This window comes from Pleurodeles waltl, chromosome 12 (genome assembly GCF_031143425.1).
Source record: "Pleurodeles waltl isolate 20211129_DDA chromosome 12, aPleWal1.hap1.20221129, whole genome shotgun sequence".
Lineage (NCBI taxonomy): Eukaryota > Metazoa > Chordata > Amphibia > Caudata > Salamandridae > Pleurodeles > Pleurodeles waltl.
In genome coordinates this window covers 136,394,658-136,403,879 of record NC_090451.1, presented here as the reverse complement: position 1 = coordinate 136,403,879, position 9,222 = coordinate 136,394,658, and the positions used below count along the sequence as shown (strand labels likewise).

At 43.9% G+C, this 9,222-nt stretch overlaps 1 long non-coding RNA gene across 1 annotated transcript; it reads right to left on the bottom strand.

Moving 5' to 3' along the window:
- Positions 1 to 6,541: 6,541 nt before the first annotated feature.
- LOC138268482 (uncharacterized) lies at positions 6,542 to 9,020 on the bottom strand. Its single transcript, XR_011200015.1, has 2 exons — positions 8,916 to 9,020; positions 6,542 to 7,557 (listed from the first exon to the last, which is right to left on the bottom strand). It is a non-coding gene; the product is annotated as an uncharacterized lncRNA (long non-coding RNA).
- Between the last annotated feature and the right edge of the window lie 202 nt (positions 9,021 to 9,222).

Below are 9,222 nucleotides of genomic sequence, written 5' to 3'. Positions count from 1 at the left end.
CGCACCTCTTGCCCTGGGGACGGGGAGTTGGAGAAAATGTTATTTGGTTTAAGAAAAGAGTCTTTTGAGTTGCATAGCCTTGCCATATATGACAATCACTGTGAGTAGGGTTCTTCCCCAGGCGGGTCTTGGACCCTCACGTTTGCTACCATGTCCTATACAATTCCACTAATGGATACCACAGAGGGCTGCTGTCCATGGCTAAGCAACAAAGTAATTTCACACCTCACTAGGCGTGGAATCCATATAGCTCTGCTGCAGGAGACACATTTGGACGCCATCGAGGGGCACTCTCTTTAAGGACGATGGAGGGGACAGGTATACTACACTACTTATGCCAGAGGGACCTTAATATGGGTTAAACCCAGGGTGCTGTACCACCGCACTGCGTCCATTATAGACCCACTGATTTGACATACTGTAACCATTGGGAAGTTTGATGGGAGAGAGATGGTACTGGGCAGCATATCCGACCCTAACACTGACCAATCAAGGTTTCTGACATTCCTCTCTGAACTACCAATACGAGGAGGACTGGGAGATTTTTCTGGTCCAGTGCACTTACTCCCTATACGTGAACCTATAATAAAAAATGTGTACACTGTTCCAAAGCAAAAATATTGTCAATGAGGACGAAAAGAAGACTGAAAGAAGGTATTGTAGGAGTGCCCTCAAGCATCACAATAGGATGCTAGGCATCATCATCGGGCTAACTCCTCGCCAGACCGGCACTGCAACGTCTGACGGGCCACCACGCAAGAGGTGGTGGCTCTTCAACCGAAAAATGATTCTGCAGATCAAATTAGGTCCGCAGGACGTGCTGACAGAGGAGGAAAGGAGAGTGAAGGGTATATAAAATTGGCTCTGAACACCTAATGACTAAATTTAATGTTTATAGTAAGGGTCAGGCCAAGATTAAAAACAAGTAGGAGTATCAACGGAATAATGTCTCCTATACTCCTAAAAAAGGGGAAGGAGGAAAGAGTCTTCACTCCTAACACTGGGTCGACATGTTTCGCGCCTACTCGGTCAGGGATTGATCCACTGGCGCTTCATCAGGACCGTTTAGTTGTAACTTCTCCTTAATATACAAAAAACAAAAAACAAAAACAGAAACCGTAAATGCTGGGAGGTCACTTACAGTCTGTGGACCAGTCGTCACAGTCAGTCTAATTATAGGTCGCCCTGCATAAGAGACAAAACACATATGTAAGACAAAGTACAGCAGGAAGACATTGATTGGTGTGCTGCTGGAGAGTAGTGAGTGCGATAGGCATCAGGTCCCAAAGAAAAGATGAGGAGAAAAAGGTAAACATAATAGAAGGCTTACCATCCCATGTAAAGACAGGGCATCATAGGGACGCGTAAAACCTCATAACCAAGGTGAGTTCACTAAATATGAAAAATTGTAATAAAGTATATAATCAAGTAAAACTGAAACATCAGCAGTTGATTAGAATAATGTTTGCACAGGGTTATCACATTTGAATTAATCAATATGAGAAAATTCCATGTCTAAAAAAATTATAGTAGTGCCTCTATAATTGTTTGTCTTTATACTCTGTGTTTCTTGTGCACTATGAGAGCGTGTAGTCTGCCCAGGGTCTGTGAGTCCACATCTAGGTAACCCACAAACATGAAAGTGACCACCCAGCTCCTAAACATATAAGTATGTGGCCCATAATTTGAATGAGGCAGGAGACACTGGCAGCAGACGCTTGGTAAAAGGTTAATGCTGAAGTTCAGCCTAGTCAAAATCTTGCCGGGGACTACGCGCTCATTCAGGATGACTGAACACGCGCTAGCCGATCGTTCAGTAACAGTCCTAAAATTCGATCAAGCTGTAAAAAATGCGCCCAGCATACAAAACGCTCACTTACTTCAACTCTGTTGGTGGTCTGCTTTTTGCCTACCCAAGGTCGCGTGCCTCACAACAAAGGCAACGCACGCTCGGGAGGCATTTTAAAATGAAGTGTAGATCAGGCAATTAGCCCTGAATGCGTAACGTCGGTGTCAGGTGAATAGATACCGACGAAGGACTAAAAAGAGAGCTTTGGTAACGGTGGCCATCTTGGAACGGAGGCTGGATCATCAAAAGAACTCTAGATACAGTAACCCTATAGTATGGGGGTATATAATCAGTCTAGTATTACAGGACACTGTCCTGTTATTAGACCCCCTGTGATATCATAAATGCAAAGAGGGGACTACTACCGAAAACTGCATGCTATAACATTATAGGAGAGGCCATCAACCCGAATGTTATTATGGGGTCATGTATTCCACCTCCATATTGGGACAGGAGTATGATACCAAGGACAATTCATATCTAAGCGAGTCAGTCACGGAGGCTAAGGAGACAGGGTCCACCAAGGAATGTCATCGTTGAGACCCTCACTAGCTGTTTTAAGTCGAAAAATCCACCGCTGTTCAGTCCTGAACAGATATTTAGGGTCATTTTCATTATGTCTAGGTACTTGTAAAACAGTCCACCACATATCATTAGGGCCATGTCTTGCTTCTAAAAAATGTGAACTTAATTTAGTTGTAATCCGAGCACATCTAATGTTCCTCTCTGAACGTCTAGCCACGCACCTTACGGGATCTATGTTGTTAGGCAGAGACTTTAACTGTGTAGCAGACACAATACTAGATAGATCGCATCCCCGTTAATGTCCTCATCGACTATACGAACGGCTAACTGGTATCGAACCTGGCAAGGGGAGTGAGGCCTAATTGACTCCTGGCAAACTCATCATCCAGAGACTAGGGATTACTCCTTTTACTTGCCAATGTATGACCTACATGTTCAGTTGGACACATTTCTGTGTTCCCCGGATGTCCATGCATTGGCACACCTGATTGAATATCTGACTCGGACGATCTCAGATCATAATCCACTGCTGCTGAAACTGGGGTGGTCCCAGACACCGATACCCGCAAGACGGCTCCAACCGGCTCTGTTGGAGGATCAGGCTTTCACAGACACCATTAGCATTGCCATGGGTGATTACTTTGAGGTCAATGAGGGCTCGACAAACTCAAAACTGATAGGATGGGATGTGTTTAAACCAGTGATCAGGGGGCGATGTATCTCATCAGCCACGGGTGTCAGCCAGAGGCTGCTTCACGATATAGCGCATGCTGAACATGAGTTGCGTACACTAGAGCAGAGATGCCCAGAAGACCCAGACCTTCAGACAGCACTTCCCTGTGGTAGAAGGCTGCGCAGCTCAACCAGACCTTGACGAATTACAATGGGAACCGCGATGTTCGGCCTACTTAGGTGTTCATGTCTACTATAACCAACATGACCTGCTAAAGGGGAACGTGGAACGGACCTTACTTGGGATTCGCAGCACTATGACCTTCTGGGCAACCTTGCCACTATCGTTGACAGGAAGGATCGCACTCTTAAAAATGATTACCTTACCCAGACTACTGTATTTTTTTTACCACTCTCCCATTATGGATCCCAAGAGCCTTTTTCAAAGAACTGAACTCTGTAGTGGTTGGCTTTTTGTGGGGGAATGGGAGGTGACGACTCGCACTTACAGTGCTACAAAGGCCACTTGCGGAAGGAGGGCTGGCCGTCCCCAACTTCGAAGCCTACTATCTGGCCGGGTAATTGCAATGGTTAACCCAATGGATGGCTGGCCGTACAATGACCGACAGGGAGATTACCCCTTTTGCCCCAGACGGCCACTCATTGGCTGGAGTAGTCCTCCATCCTGGCCTCCTAATTCCATCCAGCTCCAATGAACTGAAGGAGTTGTACAAATGTTAGTTGTGATATCTCAACAGATCAGTGTATTGCACCTTATGCACCGGAAATTCCATTACAATGTTTACTGGCATTGCCGCATGGGGGAGACTGGAGGAGCCCCTTGCATTGGGAGACGGCCGGGGTGACTTCCATAGGCACCTTATATAAAGTTGACTTCCTTTTACAAGTAGAAGTCTTCCATAGTCAATACAATATCCCCCAGGTCACTTTCTCCTATACAGAGTGGTCACCGAGGCGATTGTCAAACATTGGCAGGTCGGATGAACAGAGCTACCCCTATCGGAGGTGGCTCAGTATCTGACAAGCACCACGGGTACCAACAAAGCAGTGACTTGCCTAAATAGGAAAGTACGGTCCACTCTATGCAAACCGCTCAAAACTCTTGAACAGAAATCGGAAACAGACCTGGGCCCCAATCACGGACAAACATTGGGAGGATATATTAGCCCAAACCGCAAAGGTCTCACGAACCGCTTGGTTCAAACTTATGAAAATATATGTCCTACACAGGGCCTATCTGACGCCAGGCAGACTTCGGAGACATTTTGAGCTGGCAGAGGCCAAGTGCCCAAGATGTGGCACAATAGAAGCAGAATTCCTCCACATGTTTTGGACTTGTCCAAATGTGCAGGAGTTTTGGGGATCTGTTATTAACTTCTTAATGGACGTGATAGATTGGGAAGTTCCTGACGCTCCCAGACACAATCTACTCGGGGGAGATCAACACAAGGCCCCACATACTCGGGCCCCCAGGGAAGAACATGGAGAAGGGAGGTACTGAAATGGGCACGGGGAAGCAAGTTGAGGACAGGGTTTGTTGGAGAGAGCTTAAGCCTGGGGTACTTTGGTATATGAATGGGAACGATTGGGAGATACACCTCAGGATGACACGCCATCCCCCTGAGGAACACGAGGCAACACCTATTATGGGGACCGGACAACTAACTCCTCCACAACCCACGATCATACAGAGCCAGCCAATGAGGAAAGAGGAGAAATAGACCATCTTAGGGGCATATACCACAGCAATGGACACTAGGAACATGGAGGCACTTTGGAACAGCTAGGCACACAAGGGAAGGGGGAGGGGAGTTTGGTTACTCAGTTGGGAGCTCTACCACTGATAGGCAATAGATCGACACCACAGCACAACAAGAAAAGACAGGCGGACTGAAATAAGTAGTCACCAAGTATAATCGGGAGTAAGATACAATGTTACATATGTAATATGTATATCATTGTCTCTGATATGTGCAATGGGTCTCAAAAATATAAAAGCAGTGTATGAAACTGTAAGGACGGAATGGAAGAGCCCTAAAAGGGGTTGTACTGTTATAAATAAAAAAAAAAACAATAAAATTTGGCAGCCAAAAGAAGGAAATTATCTTCTTCAAAGGGAAACCAACAAGATGATGATTAAGAGGCAGAATCAGCCTGTGAACTAGAGAAGGGTGCATTTATTTGGGAAATGATGAGTAGTGTGCTGCTTCAAATGTCAAACTCCTCTATTATGTGGTCAGGGGTACAGGGGTATAACTGGAGATAGACATGTGATGTCACATCACATGATGGACTCACTCACCTAAATGTTATGACCGTTGTGAGATTGGTCAGTCAGGTACATGCAGCTACTTGTTTGGAATAGGTTGTAAAAGTGCTCCCACTGCTCAGTTAATCACTCATGAGTCCATAATGTTTGGAGCTGCCTTTTCTCTTGCTCCTCATGAAGGTTACCTTCTGACCTTCTCCTTGAATCTACAATACTGTTACTGATTTACAATCCAAAGGTCTTTTCTTCTATACAAAAGGTGAAAGCTCCATAACATCTCGGTTAAGTGCTTAACTTCCCAGATTCAGTTACGCACCCAAGATGGATATTTTGAGAAGAATGCAGGTGCACCACCCAACACTACCCAATTTGGCATTTATATACAAAATCGTTTTTCTTTTAACAATCATAATTTTTAGAACTCTGTGGGTGACAGAACCTTCATATATATGGAACAACTTGAGTCTCTAGGTCTGCAGTACTGTTTACAATCTATTTCATTGAATTGTGGCCCTGATTTCCTTGCACAACAGATTTGATGACTTGCTGCTCATCAACCGGATGAATATTGTTGATATGATGTGTTTGTCTTCGTCACACCTTTCCGCAACTCCCTCTTCCCATCCATTCATAAACCCCCTAGCCCCTTTCTCCCCCAAGCTGTGTGATTTTTTGAGTTTTGAGGTTACTTAATTTATACAATAAATGGATCACCCACTTGGTGGGGTGGATGTGGTGGAAGTGACATCAATTCACTGCAGGATCTTCTTACCTGAACACCACAATAGCCGACACCAGACCCACTTACCCAACTAAGTATGAAAGGGATAACATAATAACCCATCATAATGCAGAAGAGTCAGAACAATGTCGGACTCTGTTCCAGTGTCTCATGATAGTGGACACTAGTACAAGAGTTTTTTGCCATGGTAGTTTGGTCTCAGTCTTTGATAACCCACTATGTGTTTTCTTTCAGTCTAGTTGCCTGTGATCCTAATCTTTCTGATCAATTAGACAGTTCACCTCATTGAAATAGGTAGAAGTAGGACCTGGCTTTGTAATGTCTTCCCTGGTAGCACAAGAAGAGAACACTAATACTGCGACCATTGAAAAAGGCTCTTCTTGGGAAACCCTGCAATCAGATTTTCGAGAGGCAACATCACCTATTCAATTCAGGTGAGAAAGAAGTAGAAGAAATTGTTAACTTAGTAGTTAAGTTTTACTTTGGAAGGAGAAATAAATTACATTTTTGCCTATGTTGGCAGACCCTTTACTGGACACAGTTACAGACGGAAATACAAGGGCATTTACTACACTAACTAGTACTATACTATATAGTAAATTGGTGGCTGGGTGCTTCAGAACCTCATCAAGTGAAACAGGTGTAAATTAATCAGTTTTCTGTTCTCAGACAGTGCCATTCTGGTGGTGGGGTAGAACTGAACTGCAGGAAGAGGTAAGTAGCCTACTGAAGAATAATACATGGCAAGGGACTTCAGTAGGGAAAGTCTAGGGGAAAAAATTAACACATAAATAATGTGGGATAATTTGACAATTTCAGATGGCAGCTCCGTGTCACACCCTTGTCAAAAGTACACTCAACAGTGCTATGATAACACTATGCTAACTAGCAATAGAAAGACAGATGATGATGACAAAGAAAAAAAAAAACATTTTAGGACCCACCCTTTCCTTTCACAAGAGGCCCACCCCCTTCCCAAACTAAAACATCCCACAAGTCCAAAGTAGCAAAGTCCAATCCAATGTCCAAAACCAAAAAAGAAAAAAAAACTTCTCCCAACATTGTGCCATTCCCACACTCTCACCCACAAAATGCTTTCCCACCAAAATAAAAAAAATACTAGCCTTGAGGGTATAACTTTCACAGGCCAAGTTCTGTTTCCTTGCCAAAGCAGTGCCATGTTCCATGTCAAGTGTGGCAGCCACCGTAGGACATGGTGCATGAGGGGTTGCGCTGGATTGAGGAGGAGAGGTAGGTGATTCTACAGGTGGCAGTGGAAGATCCTAGCTACAGTTGAGGGTGGCATGGCCGAACTGGAGGCAGGCCTGACTACTGGCTTGTGGTAGCTTGGGACTGGGCCTGGGCCTCCTAATCCTCTAGTTCCAGGGCCACCAGCTGGTGATATTCAGATTCCACTGCTTCCAACTTTAGCTGGCGGAGTCGGTGCTGGTTGCTTCCCGGCACCTGCAGCAGAACTAACTATATCAAGAAAGAAGAACAAAATACAAAAACACAAATTGTGATGCTCAGCTTAAACACTTGTTTATACTATCTATAGTGACACAGTACAGTAGCAGAATAGTGCTGTTCCCCTTGTGTCATTGGAATTTTATTTAGATGTGATAATTAATGATATTGGTGCTATATAGTCACAGAAAACCTGGGCCTAATTTTTCCCACCGATTCATCACAAGATGGAAAATCAATTATAGCACTGACTTCAAGACATAATTAAGCACACACCAACAGAAAAACGAAATAAAAGAAAATGTGATTTTTCAAAAGGATTTAATTGCATAGTGAAACAGAACAAAATTTTGAATTACCTGCACAATTAATATTTGACTATGGAACATAATTGAGCCATGCTGGCAGGCCTGGTTACTCGCAGGCATGTTTTTGGGGTAGCCCAGCTGTAGCATCTTATGTAAACTTCTAATTCCAAATGCCCTGCTCTTCTCCAACTCCCACCTCAATTCTACTACCCTAAGTCCAAACCTAGGTTATAGGCTTTGGCTAGTAGAGTCTGGCAGATTGGACACACTTAAGGGATAATGGATATCCCATCTGCTATACCACAGCAGACAGTGAATGGAAAAATATGATGAACTTAGTGCAGCAAACAGGATCTTTTATTTGCCACAGGAATCCCAACCACAAACTTTAAATCAGGCCTTTAGTCCCACATTATTCCACTCCAAAACAGAATATTCTCAAGAAATACCTTCAATTGGCAATGGGGAAAATGAATCCACTAGAAGGTATGTTATAGGGATTGGGCTAGGGAGAGGTTTAGCTATAGAATGGTTAATTGGGTGTTATTAAATGATCATGTACTATGGATTGACGGTTCAAATACTTTTCCTCCCATCAATCAATGTGACTAAGACTAACTTCAAAGTAACTTTCATTGATGGGAGGAAAAATATTGGAACTATCAATCAGTAATGGAAGATGAGGTAACTTCACTTGAGCAGAAAAATGTGGCACAGACATTACATGCGGAGAGTATTTACTTTTTTAGGTATGCTGGGACAGAAAGACGTAATGATTAAATGACGCACTACTAGGCGACTGAGTGGGCACTGGGACACATCTTGTCTTTGGTTTGTTCATTGCAGACTGAGGTCCGTCGTGTCACTGAGCTGCAGCAGAATCACATGAATTCAATCACTGCTTGCCCTCGCTGCAGCAGCATTACCAGCCATTACACCACACTTCAATTTTAGGTGGCAAGATGCCCACAGCTGGGACTGGACTCTGGAGGTGGTAGGTGGGATATCTGTGTTACTTAACTAGTACAGTACATTGTCAATAGGAAAGCAAAGTTGACTTACCACTCATTCCTGTCACTACCATGACAACATCTTTGTCTTCCTTGGCCCCATGGACCTCCACTGACATCCCTGCTGCAACAGTACTTCTGGTGGTGACCTGTGCGCCTGGTGAAAAATATAATGCACCATTTTAGATACCATATAGCCAGTATTCATTTTGCACAATATACAACAGCAATAGCTCACTAGAGTTAGGCCCGCTATCAATCAGTATCTTTTTTCCAGTAAAAGTAATACATTTGGGATTTGTGGGTTATTTATCTCTTGACAGGTAGCCATTGCATCAACCGTAAAAAACGTTTTTCAT